Source organism: Meriones unguiculatus, chromosome 4 (genome assembly GCF_030254825.1).
Source record: "Meriones unguiculatus strain TT.TT164.6M chromosome 4, Bangor_MerUng_6.1, whole genome shotgun sequence".
In the NCBI taxonomy this organism is placed as follows: domain Eukaryota; kingdom Metazoa; phylum Chordata; class Mammalia; order Rodentia; family Muridae; genus Meriones; species Meriones unguiculatus.
The window spans coordinates 90,514,777-90,533,699 of record NC_083352.1 but is presented as its reverse complement, the minus strand read 5'-3'; the positions used below and the strand labels follow the sequence as shown (position 1 = coordinate 90,533,699).

The 18,923-nt window shown below is 52.7% G+C and overlaps 1 protein-coding gene across 4 annotated transcripts in view; it reads right to left on the bottom strand.

Moving 5' to 3' along the window:
- Rph3a (rabphilin 3A) overlaps positions 1–16,528 on the bottom strand; it is a 70,940-nt gene extending 54,412 nt beyond the window's left edge. For 2 of the 4 annotated variants that reach the window (XM_021633196.2, XM_021633198.2), the window contains exons 1-2: positions 15,802–16,182; positions 15,584–15,693 (exon numbers count right to left, since the gene is read on the bottom strand). The gene's annotated coding sequence lies outside the window, so the exon portion shown is untranslated. Of the gene's footprint in view, positions 1–15,583; positions 15,694–15,801; positions 16,183–16,408 lie in introns of those variants that run through there. The other 2 variants (XM_021633197.2, XM_060382487.1) reach the window with 2 other exon arrangements.
- Between the last annotated feature and the right edge of the window lie 2,395 nt (positions 16,529–18,923).

Below are 18,923 nucleotides of genomic sequence, written 5' to 3'. Positions count from 1 at the left end.
TTCATGTCATTCCCCCCCCCCGAATTCTGCAGAAAAATCCCCTGTTGAAGGTCCAGCTAACACCACAATTCTACAGTCCTGTGCTTTTCACTGGTGGTTCTGCTGTTTGTAAATGGGCTCCTGCGTGAAAAACAGACTGTGATGTGCCTTGTAGAAAATGAGGTGCTAGATAAACCTTGTTCAGACACAAGGTACAGTGCTATAGGCCATGAGTTCAGCACGTCAGTAAAGTATATGAAGTGAAACACATCAAGCAAGGTCATGAGGGCCTGGAAAGACGGCTCAGCAGTTAACAGCACTGGCTGCTCTTGCAGAGGACCTGGGTTCAGATCCCAGCACGGGTCATGGTGACCCGTGACCATTTATATCTCCAGTTCCAGAGAATCTGATTACCTCCTCAGGCCTCTTCAGGCACATGTGTGCGCATGTAGTGCACATACATGCAGGCAGGCAAACACTCATAGACATACATGAAATAAAAATAAATACATCTTTAGAAAGATATAACACATAATAAAATGTCTATGACCTATTGATAAGTGATCTTTAATGGCATGAGAGTTAAATGTTCGGGAAATATAATTATATTGTAATATAAAGGGAATACTATTGTTGCCTGACATATTTAACTTTTAATTGCTTCATAAAACTTATAGGGAGTGCGTGAATGGGTGTGGCCATCAGAGGACAACTTGTGGGGGCTGGTTCTCTCCGTCCACCATGGGCTCCCTGTGATCGAACTTGGGCTTTTAGGTGTGGAGTCATCCCACAGACTGATTATTTGTAACATATTAAATAGAACAAGAATGATCAGGGAGTGCCCTTCACTCTCCCAGAGGGACACAAGAGGGGCAGGCCTGTCCTGTTTCATGTCTCATTTTTTGGGTGTGACAGAGGCAATGGGCTGATGAGATGGTCGTCAAGATGAGGCCATTGAAGAAGTGAAGTGCCGGGGAGCAGAGAGGAAGCCCTGTCCCTGGGGGAAGGGCTGTCTCCTGGCCCCCATCGCCTCCAGCGGAGGTTCTCAACCTTCCTAACGCTGCGACCCTTGAATACAGCTCCTCGTGCTGTGGTGACGCCCAAACACATAGCTATCTCGTTGCTACTTCACAACTGTAACTTTGCTACTGTTGTGACCTGCAATGTGAGTGTATCTGCTAGGCAGCCCCAGAAGGGGGGTGACGCACAGATTGAGAGCCACTGTCCCACAGGAACCTGAAGGGGCAGCTTTGCCTCATCCCTGTGGAGGCAGGAGGAGGGGAGCTAACTGAAGTGAACCTGTGGGCTTGGAGATCCACCGGGGACCAAGGACTTACAAGAGCCATCGAGCACCCAGCCACCCTGGAGCCTGGTCAGATAACAGCTGAGCTTGGCTGGATGGGCTCCTAGGTGCATTTCCAGTTTCTGGTATCGGCAGAGACACTCAGAAATGACCAGCTTGCAGGATGCTGAGGGCGTGTGAGGGGAAGCTGAAGCAGGTTTACACCACGCCAAACTGCTGCCTTGGTTTCTAAGATAAAATGGGTAGGGAGATATGGAGGCCCCCATATTTCAGAGCCGAGGATGGCGAAAGATCAGATCCCTTCAATGCTAACTTCATCTCTCCCTTAATAAGTAACCTTGGGAGTCACTAAAGATTGCAAGGCTGTTTCTGGCCTCTGCCCTGGTCTCATGTGGCTGTGCTTGCCCCAAGAGACAAGACAGGAAAATGCCAGTTGCCCCCAGCAAGGCTTCCTTCCTCACGCGGTTCTTGCTCCTCGGGAGGAACACATCAACTTGAGCTCTTGCGACAGAATGGAAGGAGGCACGGCACCTCAGAACATGGAGGGGACAGAAGGGGCTGAGGATGGATGTGCCACCCAGGTCACCTTTCCTGTGCCTCCTGGGCCATCCACAGAGCTGTCCTCGATCACTGCCTTTCCCAGGAAGCCCTGAGCGTGCAGGCCAGCTACTCCCTTGGCATGAGGTATCTGCGGGAAGGAGCTGCACTGGGGCCAGACCCCGTTCAAGTCTCTTGCTAGCCTGGGACCTTGGGCAGCCCCTCAAGCCCTTGAGCCTCACTTTCCTTGTCTGAAAAAAAAATGGGGTTATAACCAAATAGCTTCCCCAAGCTGAATTAGAATGGGGTGAAGTGAGGGGTGCAGAGAACCTTGCAAGCGGTGTACCAGTCCACAGGAACCTCTCTCTTCCTGCCTCCATCCTGAGAAGAGCAACCGCTCTAGCATGGAGTAGAGAGTGCCAAGCCCAGCCTGGAAGGAAGCGATCGATAGCCATCTCCTCTTCTGCTGTCACCATTTCACGGTAACCTTTCCCCTCCCAGGATGGTCGGCAGCCCACTCAGGTACCCAGAAGGCTCTCCTGAGAACATCCTTGTGGTCCTAGCTCCCCAAAAGGATGTGAACAGGCACCTTAGGCAGGTGTCAAGGCATAACCAGGGATGCCCAAGAGCTACTGTCCACCCTGAGAAAGCCTCATCCGCTTCCCCATTGCCACCTGGACAGCCCAGACAGAGTTCACAAAGGCGTTTGTCATACTTTTACTAACTGCCACACAAACATGAAAGATCTGGGGTCCATTTTGTGGATTCCTCAAGGTGAGGGGACCCCTAAAGCCACCGGTGGTGACGAGAGTCTCATGTTCTAAGTGCTCATTAAAATTGCCTGGTGAACTTTAAACTGTCGAGACCACTCCTCATAACATACAAACTCATCTATCACTGGGGGCATCGCTTGGCTCACAGAGGCTCACCCAGCATGCAAGCATGCCTGGGCTCCACCCGAGCACGGCATAGATGGAGCACGATGGCACTGGCCTGTATTCCCAGCAGGCCTCAAGGTCATGCTGGGTCATACAGCAAGTTCGAGACCAGCCTGAGCTCCTGGCACCCTCAGCCCCACCACAGACAATCCCTAATGAGAGAACTCTGGAAGTGCTCAGTGTGTGCCACCCGGGCCAAGAAACAGACTGGAAATCCAGGGGCTGCTGAGGGCTTTTCAAAAGTGTCCTTCCCTTCGTGTCTCTCCTTTTAAAATCAATCTTCCACTTCCAGGATTATCTGTGCGCATCGGCTGTATGCTCTCACACAAGGGGCCCCAATCCTCAGCCTGCGATGTGGGTCTCTTTAATACCGACTAGGTGTGCCACCTCGATCAGCAGCGGTGGACCGTGGAGCGGGCGTGAACATTGACAACGCCTCACCTCGGCGGGGTTTACTAGCCTCCGACCATCTGGCCGAGGAGCCAGTTTCCTGAAGCACCCTGCTTTCTCCCCCGTCACTCCCTGCCCCTTGTCCCCACTTCCCCTGCCCAGCCTCCAGTCCAGCGGAGGCTCAGCTGGGATTTTTATTTCTACTCTCTGCTTCTGTTCTGTGTAATGACCTGTCAAGTGAGTTTGAGCAGCCTGGAGGGGGGCGGGGAAAGGTTTCCAATTAGAGCCAGAAGCTTCACCCTGACACTGTCAGGGTCCATTTAGCCAGCACATATTGGGTGCCTACTGCACGCTGAGCGATGTGGGACACAGCCCATGAGGGACAGAGAGGGGGAAGTGAAATTGTCCTATTCTAGTGGGGTGGTGGGTAGGAACAGACAGTGACAAAACATATTGTTAAAGGGTGTACACACAATGTCAGGTTCTGAGCAGAGGTGGAGGGAGAAGAGTTCTCAAAAAGCTGCTGTTTTAAATCAGGGGGTCATAGGAGGCCTCTCTGGGAAGGTGGTGGGAGTGATCAGAGGTGGGAAGGGTACCAGTCCCCTTCCAGAAACTCCAGCCCCCACTCCGCATCCTCCTCATTAGCAGAGGAATAACGTAGGTTTGCTGAGCGAAGACCCCGTGCCAAGCCCCACTCCAAGCCAAGACCATACAATGGGAGCTGGAGTCCCCGACAAGTCAGTGAGGCCTGTGTTCTCACCCCCATTTTCTGGAGGAGGAAACAGAAAAGCAGAGAGGTTTAGTAACTGACAAGGTAGCACAGGAACTGAGTTTGATCCCCTGAAACCCACATAAAAACATCAGAGGCCATGATGACTCACACTTGCAGCCCAGTGCTGGGGTGTGGAGACAGACACATCCCCGGGACTCATTAGCTGCCAGTCTAGCCCAGTCAGTGAGTCCCAAGCCAATGAGAAACCCTGTCCCAAAGGATGTGGATGGTGCTTCTGAGGGTGACACCCAAGGTTGACCTCTGACACATTGTGTGCAGATGTACACAGGTATACCTGCAAATGTATGAGGTGTGTGCGTGCACACACACACACACACACACACACACACACACACACACTGGCAGGAGAAAAGACCAACCCAGGATTGGCCAACCATGCACAAGGTAGCTCTGTAGGAACTGGCTCTCCCTCTGAGATGGGAGGCATTCGGACAGGAAGTACAGCTCCACTCCCAGAGTGCCCCAAAGACCAGCTGTAACCAGATCACTCATGAAACTAATGCACAGCTTCCAGCACCTCTGGAAAGCTCAGAATTTCTAGGGAAGGGCCTTTCGGACCTGCCTGGAGGCGGGAGGGGCTCTCTCACACACTAATCCTATAGCCCTGAGGTCAATGGCTGCTGGGTGAGCTTAGCTCCTGGGTACCAGATTCCTCCAGAGTACAGCTTCCTCTCTGGTCTGTCCCTGTTGCTGGATTTACTTTCAGAGAACACTTAAAAATGGCTTTGTATAAGAAGTTGCCCTCAACTACGGCCACAGCTTCATTTTTAAAGCTACATCTTAATATAGAAGAAGAAGAAAAGACGGCAGCAGGATGAGGGGAAACCCTTTGAGGGAAATGGAGCCAGGAGCATCTGTAAATGCCTCATTTGCCTCGCTTCACCGGGACCAGCAGTAAAATCACAGGGTGATTCAAGCTTAGGAACCATCAGGCCAAGAGAATGTCCAGCAAGTTCTTGAATTAGGGGGATCCAAAGTCCTGAGGGTTTGTGATGGCTGTTAAGAGACATTAGTGAGGATGATGAAAGCAATGATAACGCTGGTGATGATAATGGTGATGTATGATGGTGATGATATAGTGATGACGATACTGGTAGCCATGGTGATGATAGTGACGGTGATGATTTAAGTGTCTTGAGGGTCCTCCTCATATGGACCTATTTGTTTCCTACAGGAGGTCCACCCTTTATGAGCAGGCTCTGCATTCTTCAGTGGGAGAAACTGAGTCACAGTGAGCTTGGGTAACTTTCCAGGTGAGAACAGCAAAAGCTAGGGGTTTTCTTGGAGGGGGAGGTCGAAACAAATCTCTCTGTAGCCCTGGATGCCCTGGGATTTGCTCTGTAGACCAGGCTGGCCTCGAACTCACAGAGATCCACCTGCCTCTGTCTCCCGAGTGCTGAGATTAAAGGCATGTGTGCCACCTTGCCTGGGAAAAGCTGTTTTTGACCAAAGCAGATTTGGCCCCAGGCCATGTGGTCCTTTGTGCTGAATCATCCCGGGCCTGCTGAGAGTGTGTACAGGAGACTAGGCAGGGAAGTGGGGAGAAGTCTCCGTTTCAGTCCCTGAAGTCCCTGAAGAGACCTGTGTTCAGAAGCATGAAGCAACTGTCCACCTGGTGTCCACCTGTAGGCCACTGGGACCCACCAGGCAAGGTCCTGAGGCCACCAAGGGCCTGCCCACTTTCTTCCAGTGTGCTGTGTGTGCCAGCCATGCTTTGGGACTTTCCAGTTTGGATGTTGTCCTTCCCGAAGCCTGGGCCCTCCCTCGTCCTTACCCAACTGTGAGCACAGGCGATTGACTTCCCTGTGTGATGTCCATTCCTCTTTTATTAAAGGGAGCACTAACTCCAGCTCTGCCCTCCCATCTCAGTATTTTTAAAACTAGAAATTCCTCTGCAGTCAGCTAACCTGTAGAGCGTGTCACGTTGGGATGCCTGTTCCAAGACTCTATGGGGACACTGGGAAGATACCATAATGATTCCCATAGCACAGGTGAATAAACTGAGACTTCGAGGCCAGGTGGCTGGCCCATGTCCCAGGTTGAGAAGTGTTCCTCTGGTGAGACTACTGGGCCCTCAGAAGACAGCAGGGTGCTTCCGGCCACTGGTCATACTGTCCCCTACTGGCCATATGGGCTAATTACAATGGCATTCATGCTTTGCATTCACTTGGGCCTAAAGGAGCTACGGACTAAGAGTGGATATTGCAAAACATTTTGGGCAGTTCTTTATCTTCAGAACTCCTCCAGTAGGTAAGCGGAACTGGAGAACAGTACCCTAGCAGAGGGCAGAGGAGAGCATGGGTGTCCATTTCCTTGCTATGAGAACTCAAAATTTAAGTTTGGTGTCAGCAATAGAGGCAACAAGCAGGTCTGTGGTCCACGCCTCCTTGTAGGATTAAGACAGGGACTAAGGCTAGGGAGAGCCCCCAGGGCACCATGGCCCCTAGGTAATCCTCTGTCAGCAGTATAGCTGTCACCCCCTGGAGCCAAAGGCCAGTTGGCCCCAGGAGGGTCGACTCTCAGACTCCTGCTCTTTCTAGCATGGGAGTAATGAGATGTTCTAAATGTAAGTGACCACCCTGCCACTGAAGCCCCAGCCTGCCCTTGTGGTCAGGTTTAGGGACCCTTGTCTCTTTCTCTCTCTGCTTCCCATGAGGTAATCAGCTTGTTCCTCTGTGTGCTCTGATCATGCTGTGCCCAAAAGCAAGGTGGCCAACCGTCCAGGGGCTGAGACTTCCAGAGCTGAGCTACAAAGAGCATTTCTTCTTTTTAAGTTTATTGTCTTGGGTATTTTATTACAGGGACGGAAAGGTGGCCAGCACAGGCCCTCAACATCTGTTTGTGTGACCCAAAGAGCGCCGCACATCATCTCTTCACACTCAGCTTTATAAAGCAAATACGACCATCTTTATCCCATGTTACAGAGGAAATCGAGGCTCGGGAAAACTCACTTCACTGAAAGTTACACAGCCACTGGGGAGCAGAACTGGGATTCAAAACCAGCTCCAAGACCCAGGCAGTCTTCTGTCTCTCCTGCATGTCACCATAACTTCTCACCCAGTGTCTGCTAAGCAAAATAACCAAGATCAAACCAGCGACCTCCGTGTCCTGAAGGAATTACAGTCAGTGAGTGAGAGGAAATCTCAGGAATACTATGGGCTGGCAGAATGGGAGCTGGACCATAGTTATGTAGGGCACAGGATACAATGCACACATGTGCAAATACACACACACACTAGAAACCAGGGAATTCACACCCTGGAGCCCAGCAATAGCGCAGAAGCAGAGAACGATAGGGGAAAGCGAAAAGCCGCAGGCTGTCCAGCACAACACTGGCTATAAGTTTAAAGGCCTGTTCGAAACGTCCATCTGCCATTAACAGAAACAGCACAGAACAGCATTGCCTACAGAAGGAGGGGAGTGGAGAGGGAGGAGAGTGGCACCGGGGGATAAAAGAGAATAATTGATGAAACACCTCCGGGAAGGAGGTTCGCTCAGGTTGGAGGCGTGTCTCGGGAAATGAGGGTGAGGAGTGACTGGACTGTGTGCCTCCCATCAAGCCAAAAGACCTTCAGGACTCAGCTGGCAGACATTCGGCTGTAAGCCTAGCACATGAGGAGTGGAGGCTGGAGGTTCAGGAGCTTGAGGTCATCCTCACTACCTAGTGACTCTGCGGCTAGCCTGTGCCACACAAGATCCTGTCTCAGAAGAACAAAACAACAAAATGCTGCTAACTTTCAAAGCAGCAGCTTGTCCCGTGATTACTGAGAGGCATGGACAAGGCTGGTTCCTCCAGCATGGCTGCCAGGAGTGAGTCCTACCCCTCCTGACACCTTTCCCGACCACTATTTATGTTTCCCAGACCCCTGTACAGATATTAGCCAAGGATGGAGACAAAGCCCAGGCATCCCCGATGAACGGACATCGTGACGGCCCTTCCTGCTTGTCAACTTGACCACATCTGGAATTAACTGAAACCCAAGTGGCTGGGGCACAGCTGTGGGGCCTTTCTTCTTAAGCAAATTACTAGAAGGAAAAAGACCCAGTTCTAATGGGGATCTTTGAGGTGGGAGGATCCACCTTTAATCTAGGCCACACCTTCTGCCAGCAGCCTGTGTAAGGACATGGAAGAAGGGAGCTTGCTCTCTTTGCCTGATTGCTCTCACCACCAGATCAATTCCTTTACACTGGCATTCAAGCCTACTTCTTTGGGATTCTGGTGTATACTGAAGACCAGCAGGGACATCCAGCCTCAAGGACTGAGCAACTACTGGATTCTTGGACCTTTAGTTGGTGGGCAGCCATTGTTGGACTAGCTAGAGCACAGCCTGTAAGCCATTCTAATATATTCTCCTGTGTGCGTGTGTGTGTGTGTGTGTGTGTGTGTGTGTGCGTGTGTGTGCGTGTGTGTGTGCGTGTGTGTGCGTGTGTGTGTGTGTGTGTGCGTGTGTGTGTGCGTGTGCGTGTGTGTTCATCATGTCAGTTCTGTTCCTCTAGAGAACCCTGACAAACACTTGCATGAACACACATGCACGTGTGCACACGCACGCACACACACACAAACACACCATGCAGTTGGGTGGAAGGAAACAGCAATGGTCTCCTCAGATAGGCAAGTTTGCTGCAGGACCTGTTGGTCTGTCTCCATCTCCTAGCTGGCCCCTGGTCTTGCTTTTGGCCTTAGTCACTAACTCCCTTGAGAACTGCTGTAGCTGACTCTGGGAGCCACAGGCAGATCCAGAGTGAACTGAGGGGGTCTGCAGGTCTATGCCACGAGTCCTCACCTCCAGACTCTTGAGGGGATGTGACAAGATGCGCCAGGCTTCACAAGGGCATCAGCCACCTCCAGGAGCCTCACCACCTCTGCCAAGTTGCCCTGCCCTGCAGCTGGTGGCTGACGAACATGGCTGCTCCCGGCCACTGCATCTTCTACAGAGAGGAGACCGTGCCTTTACCACATGCAGCCCTCAGCCCCTTACTTGGCACTCCCTGCCGGTCTTGCTACATCCCACTGGCCCCTGCACATGCTGAGGTCCCTCTCCACCAGAGCTGAGGTCCCCAAGATCACAGCCACTGGACATCTGCCAAGGACAGTCTCTGTCCCTGGAATGGACCCTGATCACCTAAGGTCCACACAGCTGCAAGATATACCCACATCTGACCACCGACTCCCCTGCCTCCACCTGGCCCAGCCCCAGGGCAGCTCTGCTCATGGCCCCCTGGCTTCCCTCTCACTGCTCACTGTCCACTGCAATGAACTGCAATCATTGCTAGTGTCACGAGCAGGGGTCAGGGCTCTCCTGACCTCTCCTGACCTCCTCTCACTGTCACTCTCCATCCCAGCAAAGCAGCCATTTACCTGCCATTCTTGGGTGGGGCTGGGCACCGGGGCTCCCTCTCTGAAGGCCCTCACCACTGGAGGCCACCTCCACCTCCGGAGCCTCCCATCTGCCTCCTCCCCAGCCTTGATCTTTCATATGCATCCGTTTGTCCTTTGTCATCACTGCTTCATAGATATGCGCTGAGGTGTGGGGGAGGGGTTACTGCACCTCACTTGTTGCTGGGGTCCCTTAGTGTCTAGAATGGTCTTAACCCAGGGGACATACCACCCATACTTGAGGGTGGGGGGACAGAGCCAACTCTGTAAACAACAGCCATCCTCTAAGGGTGGGTCATGGGTCAGCCGCCTCAGTGCCGTGTGGGGACATGTCAGACACACAGGACTGTGACCCCATGCTAGCCTCACAGATCCCCAAGCTGTCCAAGAGTCCTCCGGGGGAATCTGGGACAGGCATCTGGCATGGAATCGGCAATAGGGCCCTTGTTTCCCCGTGATGGCCAGTGACTGGAAGATGGATACCTGGATGAGTGGCCGGATGGTGGAGGGAGTCAGCTCACACCCTGGATGGCCCACTATGCCCTGCCTGCCTAGGATGCAGATGCCAAAGCTGGGGAGCACTTCAGAAGCCAGTGTGGCCCCCTTCGTAAGGGGGTGACTCACCAATAGCGCAGAGCCTCGGAGCTCTAGAAAGCCTCACTGAGCTCCAGGCGTGTGTGGTTTTGGAAGTAAAATGACTGGCTTGCACAGGCTGCTCTAGGGGCTGATTTGAGCATAGAACGCCCCAGGCAAGCCAGATTGATTGAGCCCCAGGACCTTACCCACGGTCCCTTTATGCTAATTGTTGTGTGTCTGCAGCAGATAGGTGATGGGACAGGGGAAGGGGCTGATGGAAAGGGATGCGGGGACAGGAAAAGATGGGGAGAGTTCAAGGTGGGGGAAGATGAGCCTACAAAGAACAGGAAGGATTTTAAAGGGAGGGAAAGGAGATGGGGGTGAATGGCAGGGAGGCAGGCAGACAGACAGGCAGAGGCAGACACTCCATACCACCGTGGTACAGGGAAGACAGACAGACAGACAGGCAGAGGCAGACACTCCATACCACCGTGGTACAGGGAAGACAGACAGGTGGAAGGGGGTGTGGGGAGGGATGCTGGACAAGGCCAAGGCCAGCCACACAGCTGCTTCCTGTGGCTGGCCTGAATTGCCTTCTAACTAACTTCAGGCCATCTCCGCTCTGTGCAGCCCCCAAACGCCCGCCACCTGCCATCAGCGGCTGGCACAGAAAAGCCACTTATGTAAGGTGCGTACTGCCGAAAGCAGTTTCATTCACAAGTCCCTGCCTGTCACTGTGGAGACGCGGTGAAGGGGAAAAAAGGAAAGAACGGGGCAGCTGGAAGCGCCAGGCGGGAGCTGAGGCGGAAGAGAGTTTCCTCCTTCTGTCTCTCTTCACAATTCAGACATGGCTTGATGCCACGAGAGGAGCCCTGTTGGTGTTTAATTGTGGGGGGTGGGCACGCCCCAGCTTCCCGAGGCCCGGTCTCTCACTCCCTGGCTGGTTCACTGAGGCAGAGTCAGCCATGGCTCCAGTGCAATGAGATTTCAGCCTGCATTATGCCATTAAAGCTAATGACAGCAGGACAACGGCTTCAAGGGAACCGTGGTGGTATTGCAGACAGCGATCTGGTGCCATGTGAGAACCCAGAGTCCCCTCAAGGTTAGCAGATATGGGAAAGAAAATCAGAAAGCAAATGGTGTGCAGGTGACCAGGTGAGCCTGGTCCAGATTCGAGTCCTGCGCAGCCTCTTGTGTACAGAGGCCGGGCCTCGGGGAGAAGACCCAGTCTCATTCCACACTAGAAGTGTCAGAAGCAGTCTGCATTAGAAGTGTCCATACAAGCAGTCTGTATTCTTAGAAATGCCTTCATTCAGAGCCCTGGGGGCTGTGAAAACAGCAATGCCCACACTCAAGCGTTTGGGGATCAAGAAACGCCTGATGACAAGTTTCTAGGGGACTTTACGAATTGCAGAGTAAACCGACCATCAGCCCAGGATGGCCAGCCTCCTAGGTACAGCAAGGGAGGTTTATACCCTTCCCACCCTCCCACCCACCCCAGCAGGACACAGCCAGCGCCTTTGACCTTTCTCCCAAAGCCCCTGGTTGATGCGAACTCCTCCTCCGCTGCAAAACCCAAGCCTGCCTCACAGGTAGGAAGGCATAGGCCTTCTTACAATAGTGTAAATGACTTAAGTGTAGACGTGTAGACGTACTGACTCTCCACCCACCCCGGAAGCACCCACCAATGCTTGAGGACAAAGGGCTAAACTTCAGCAGAGAATTTCAGCTGGATTCACGCACGTGCTGCTTCGAAGTGTCCGAGGAAGTGACCCTCTTCTGCACCCTCGCCCAACCCCAAAGTGCACCTTACTCAAGACCTCAAAGGAAATGGGACTTTGTCCCAGTGCTAAGCCTGGTGCTGGGTATACCACAGGTACCCAATAAGTGAACCAGCAGCAGTGAGTTTCTGGCAAGGGAAGGGGGATCTGCTTGCAACTGACCTGAGAGCAAAATCCCTCAAACCCCATCCATGACTCATCATAATCAACAGACACTAATGGAGCACCTACTGCATACATTGCCACTGACTAGAAGAACATAGACTAAAGGCAACTCTCAGACTGACCCATCCATTAGCCAATCAACTAACATCTCTCCTATCAATTGATCGATTCATTCATTCATTCATTCATTCATTCATTCATCCCATTGGTAATGAGTTCCTGCTGTGTTCACCCTAATCTCTTAAACACCCTAGCCCTTACAGGCCGCATCATGTCTCAGGTCCCTGGGCCAGGTAAAGGACTCCTAGGGGGAAGAAAACCGAAAGTGCACACCCTGAGCTTGTAGGGTGGGGTGACTCAGCAAAATCTCCGAGGAACCTGGAGCCATGGGACACTTAGACCTTGTGGCAGCAGATTTTCTCTGACCCTCCCCAGGGTTACCCTGAATGATGTCCCGGGACTCACTTAGACTATCCCAAGCCTGGAGGAAGAAGGTCACTGAGTCCACTTTACAGACGGGGAAACTGAGGCCTCAGAACCCCTCCCCCCGAGCAAGCCTGTCTGCTGTGTCCTGGACCCAGGGCTCCTTCTAGGCTCCCCCTTGCCTCAGTGTAAGCTGTGCTGCTGTAACTGATGCCAACACCACACAGCCCCTCCCCAACCCACCCCAGACAGGGTCCTTCTTCCTTGTCAGCCCCAGAACTAAGCATCTAGCACGTGTTAACTCTTAACTGTCCTTCACAGTGTCACCACCCCCGTGAAGGGTGTGACAGATGAGGTAGGTGACGTCTTGGGACATGTAACTGTGCGCGTAGAGACCCATCTCCAGGGCCCGAGGTCTAGCCTGGGGTCTTAACTACACTATCATTTGACACCTAACAGAAGACACTGAGGTTCAGAGAGGTCAGGCACCCACCTGAAGTCACACAGTGCCAGAGCACTGCAGTTCCTAGACGCCTCACAGGCAGGGCAGGCCACAGGAAGGGCTGTGTCTGAAACACTGCCCCCTCCTCCTCTGAGCACATAAGCCTCTCCATCCTGGGTGGCAGCTGAATAATTCAGATGCTTCGGCTCCAGCCCACCACTACTGGGTCCCGGGTTTATTTTTATCGGAGTTCAGCCACAGCTCTTAACAGAAATAAACCCCACTACCTCAGCTCCAGCCTTGTCTGCCTGTAGGACTGCCCAGCCCCCAGGCCCTTGCAGGAAAAAGACAAGACCATATGTTGGCTGGGAGGGTGGGTGGGAGGGAGGACTGAGAGAAAACCTCTGTGAGAGACACAGAAAAGCGAAGGGTTAATAAAGACTCTCCTGTCCTATATATCTTATGTCCTACAAGCCACTCCCTCCCCCACCCTGCACACCCCTACTCTGGCAGCCACCCACCCCTGAACACATCAGACAGTGGCTGAGTTCACAGAGCATCAGGAGCTGCTGGGACCCCCTCTCCTTCACCCTGGTGAGATAGCAGAAGCCCCATCTACAAGGATTATCTGTCTCTGTCTCCGAGGCTCAGCTTTCTGACCCCAATACAGTTTTGGAGGGTGATGATGAAGGCATCCAACTCTTCCTCACCCCAGGCTAGGGATGGGAAGTGAGGGAGAGAAGGATGTAGGGAAAAAGGATGTCGAGCTCCATGAAGGTGGATCCCAACAGGGCTAGGCCATGACTTGCTGTGTGGTTTTTAGACAAGGTGCTCTTCCTCTCTGGGCTCCCGGAAAGATGGGATTACAGAAAAATAATACTAACTCTCCCTAAAAGTATGGCCACTCCTGCCACAGCAGCAGCAGCAGCAGCAGCAGCAGCAGCAGCAGCAGCAGCTGTAATGAAGACCTGAGGATCTGGAAGGAGCCTTAGTCACCTAGAGCAGCTGACTCATTGCACAGATGGAGAAACTGAGGCCCAGAAGGCAAAGAGAGCCCCAGACCCAAGCTCCCTGATCCAAGTCCAAGAATCTTTCCGGAAGGTTCTCTTTGTTTCTCTCACTGGTGCACCCCAATGCACCACTTAGCCATGACAGGAAGGAGGCAGGCTCCTGGCTCTCAGCCACCCCAAGGGAGCTGAGGAGGCAGAGAGATGGCCGGCTGGGGAGTCTTCATGTCTAGACACCCCAGGCCTGGCCTGGTCCAAGGGGCTGTCCTGTGCTGCAGGACTGGAAACTAGAAGTTGACCAGGGAAATGTCCCACAGTAACTGTGACACTTCCTTGGGGCCCTTGGGGCTCCCTTGATAATCCTCCAAGCCCCGTAGCTACCACACAGCCCTATAGTTGAAGGTTCACACTCAGTGCATTAGTAACCTCAATGGCCCCCTAATCCAGAGTCTATCCACAGTCTATTCCAACCAAAGAATGTGAAAGTCCAGTATTTGAAATATTACCCATGGGCAAGCCTGCAGCTTCTCAATTGAGCCAAATTTCTTCACTTTCTATTCATACGTATCTCCCCAGGGAGGCAGATTCCTCAAGGTCACCCAGATCAGAAGCCAGGATTGAGAGGGCCCTCTGCATGGCACTAACCACCAGGCTACTTATCCTCTCCTCCTGTGTCCTGACCACATAGGCCATTACCCAGATCTCCTTGGCCCCTCCTGGCTCTGGGGCTGGGTGACCCTATTGACATTTCCAGCTTGCCAGTCCCTGGGGCTAACCTTGTCTTCTTCCTACCTCCTGAGTTCAACTTCCTGAAGAAATTCTGGTGGATAGAGACAGCTCAAGTGGCCTCTGAGTAGATCACAGTGCTAAAAATAAGAACTTCCATTTCCCCCAAAAAGGTAGGAAGTAATTAAAGCAGAAAGCAGTGCAAAATCCTCTCCCATAAATCACAGATTACTGGCAAAAGCATTTTAAAATTAAACACAAGCTTTGGGGTTGAGTGGTGAGGGGACTCTGCTTCCTACTGGCTAACAGGTTGGTATGGGGATACCCCCAGTGGGATGTCAGAGAAAGAAACTGGTATGCGGGGGGGGGGGGGGTTATAGCTTGTCCTGGAATTGGAGACCTGGCATTAGAATGTCATGTCCCCCTTTTCAATGGTGAGAAGGGCTCAGTGACAGAGTCACAGCCACACACATACCCCCATCCTATGTCTTACAGGTGACACCACCTGTGAAAACAGAGCACCCACAGCTCAACGGGCAGCTGACTGCTTGACCATTCATGCCAAGAGAAAAGGTGGCGCTTTCCTGGATCCCCGCTCTCCCATCTCAGGACAGCTGAGTTTGCAGAACCCACCACAATTCAATTACTCAGCCGGTCCTGGCGGAGAGCCCAGCCTGAGCCCTATCCTAAACAAACGCTGGCCCAGGATGCCCAGGCAAGGGTTAACCTTCCAGGCACAGGTGGCACTCTCCCAACCCAGGGCCCAGGTGCCCACCCACCAAATCAGAACACCCAGAGGCCCCCTGTGCCTGACCGGCCACAAAGGGTTAACTCACTCGGGAACTGCCAATCACTTTCTGCAGCTTCTGCTGCAAAGAGGGCAAGCTGGGCAGAAGCCACTCTTGCTCACGTTGCCTGAACAGGCACATGCTGGCCCCCTCCCTGGGCAAGGAACTAAAATCTCATTTGTCTCTGGAGCGTCGCTCTACTGATAAAAAGCCTGCAGAATGCAGGCAAAGAGCTATGGCCATTTCGCAACAGCCTCACTTTCCCGGCTGCCCTCTCCTCTAGCCCATGCACACACATCTCAGTTAGGGTCTGAAGATCTCCTAGTCCATTTGCACAATCAGAAAAAATGTCACTCACCAGGACAGTGGAGGATTGCAGCAGAATGGGTGAGCCAAATTCTTGCCAACTCCCTGCCGGGGGAAGATGTTAAGTCCCAGGGACTTGGCTTGAAAGACCAGCAGATATGCCTGAAAGAAAATTGTGCATTTGACTCTCCCGGTCTTCCCAAAATAAACCAAGGCATCAGCATACACACATGCCCCTAAATCATGCAAAACCAAGACAAAAAGAAATACCCCCGTCAGAGGCGAAAACTAAGTACAGTTGGGAGTCTGCAGATGGTGGACAGTGATCCGCTCAGACTACTCCACATGGATGGAAGGTTTTGTAAGTCTCTCTCTCTCTCTCTCTCTCTCTCTCTCTCTCTCTCTCTCTCTCTCTCTCTCTCTCTCTCTCTCTCTCTCTCCCCTCTTCTCTTTCCTCTCTCCCTCTCTGGGCAGCGTAGGCAACTCTGGGCTGCGGGCAGTAGACGAATCAATTGCTTCCCTGGTGCCCAATCCGGCTGTCACCACTACTGCAAAAACCCTGTGTGATCCGGAGGGAGGGGCAGCCGCTTCCCAGCGGCGCAGGGGAGCCGAGTCTGCCTCCCACCGCGTTGCATTGTGCCGCGTTGCCTGCGGGAGGAGAGGTGGGAGGCCAGGAGGGGAGGCTGGGCGCCCCAGAACCATCGCGATTGGCAGTCAGCACCACGGACAGCACCAGGACGCAAGCGGAGGGGAAGGGCGGCCACCAACCCCAGACCGAAGAGGGGAAGTTATTGGAGCAGAGAACGGGGGAGGCCAGAGTGGAGGCGCGGGGCCGGTTCTGTCAGACTGCCTGCGGGCCACCTCACCGCACACTTACGCTAGGATTGTCAAATGAGCTGAAACTTTGAAGCCCCTCTCCCCTCAACGGCCCCTGGCCTTCACTCTCTTTGAGCGTCTCCCTGTGGCTCCCAAGATCATCCACATTGCTGGTAAAGTCTGCACCTCAGGCTCAAAAGATGGCAGAAAAAAAGAAAGCTGGAAAAGCAGGAGTGCCTGGAGGGGAGGGTGATTTGGTTAAACAACCACATGACAGGTTTCAGGGTGCCTGGGCCAGCCCCATGCCACCTTCGGAATGACACTCAGTGTCTCTATGTCCCGTCTGCAAACTGAAGAGATGACCGCCTCGTTTTCCTAGTGACAAGAACGCAGGCTAAGACAGCAAGGCTAAGTTAAGAATGCCCACACTAGGGGCTGCTATGACTCCATGATCTATAACCCACCCTACGATTCAAATGTTTTGACGGAGATAAAGGAGTTGACAGCCAACCAGGAAGGCACGTGCCAACCTGAAGCATGTGGTTGGAGTGGGATGGAGCTGGGAATTTTAGGAGTTTCAAAAGCAGACATGATCCTCTGCCAAAGACCCATCTCCCCAAACCAGGCTGGCTTTCTGAGGTAAAGTCACTACACACAGGAAATAAATCATCAGGCGGCAGAAGGAGGGGGTGATATCCAACAAGAATGTGTTCCCATGGCCCCAGCAACCCAGCTCCCAAGGGCTCGGCTCCTGCCAACTCTAACAAAGTGCTCGTGGTGGAGAAAGAACAGAAAAGCACAAACAAGCCAAGAAGCACTTAGAACCTCCCCCAGCAAAGTGAGAAAGGCCCTCCTCTCCACTGGGGACACATATGTAAAGTTTCCCATCAGTACCCAAGGGGAGTCATGACACCTTGCCACTAAATTCTCCCTCTGAGTCCTAGGATTCAGGCTGTCAGGATTGGAGAGAAATTTTTGGAGCTCGGCTCTATAGATTATCATCATGGCGCTGTTGACAGTGGTGGTGGTGGTGATTTGGGTGGTGGTGATGGTGGTGGTTGTGGTGATAATGATCATGGTGTGGACTGTGATAGCCACGGTGATGCCAGCTATGAAGAACCTGCTACATTCCAGACATCCTTCCAGGAGCTCTTCGCGCATCATCCGGGGTTCGTGCTGGCCGCTCTGCGGCTCCTGTCATTCTCATTATATAAACAAGGAAGACATCCATCTCTTGCTTAAGGCTACATCATGAGTGGCAGTCACGGGAATCAAAGCCAGGGTTGTGATTCCAAAGTGTGCCCACTGGGATGTCTGTCCCGCAGGACCACTCAATGGTATCTTTTCATTCAGGGGCATGACCTCACTGAGCACTCTCTTAGATTAGGCTATGGCACAAATTCACTCCTATCACTTCACAGACGGAGAAACTCAGGACCCAGAGGGTTGGACAGTCTTTCTAGTCAAAGCCCTGGGAGCAGAATGGAGGACAGAACTGAAAACATTTGGATGCCAGAGCCTGTATCCTCTAACCTACACAAGCCCATCCGTAGTAAGCCCTCAACAAACATTAGAACAAACTCTCAAGAAACTCAGAGAATGAGAAAAGTCATACTGGGTGCTAATGGTAAAGCAGAACCCACATATCTCCCAGGAGCCTGGGTCCCTGGGTCCTGGGGCGTTCCTACCCCACTATGGCTTTGATGGCCATGAGAACCATGCATTCTTTGAGACTCAGATTCAGCTCTTTTCAGGAGGAAACAGAACCACCAAAATGCCAAGACACCTACTGTGTGTCCAGTCCAACCACAGTTACTGTCTTGTATCTTCATAATGACATGGGGTGGATTAAGCTGTCCAGCTTCAGATGAGAAACCCAGTGGGGGAGAGCAGCGCCCCCAAAGTTACACAGCCAGGGAGCAGCTGACCAGAGAGGAAATCTGTCTGCTTGCAACAACTGTGTCTTTATCACCCTTTTCTCCAATCAGGTCCTCTAAACCTTCCAGACAAGTGTAAAGGAGCCCTGTGCTGATAGCCCTCTGCACACATATCCCGAAGAACCTGCTTTTGATTGGATGCTTCTAGCTGTTTTTGCATGCTGGGCTCCTGTCCAAGTCTCCACTGAAACAGGGTTCTGTCACAGAATTAATAAAGTCATATGCTTAAACCTCAGCTCAGCACCCTCCCAGGTACCTGCCCTCTAGGAACCCTCATCTTCTTCTCAGGGGGACTCACCCACCTTCCCAGCTCCCTCCTCAGTCCCCAACTCCCTCCTCTGCCCCAAGTGCTCACAGAAGCCATTCAGAGCCAAGCAGCTGCTATGAGCTCTGACAGCTACTGCAGTGGGGACTGGCCTTTTGAAACCAGACTCCTCGAGGCTGCTCCCTGAGGCTTCATTCAAGCCAGAGCTTGCAAAGAGCATCCCAAGGGGCTGGGTACAGCAACCAGCTGCCTTGTCCTGCCCTTGTTCTGCTGAACAGCCAGTTAGGATGCTCAGCCACCCCCAGCAAGATGGACCATGATGGCTACAAGTGAGCTCGCTAGCTTTCCGGTACTCTGTGTGTGTGTGTGTGTGT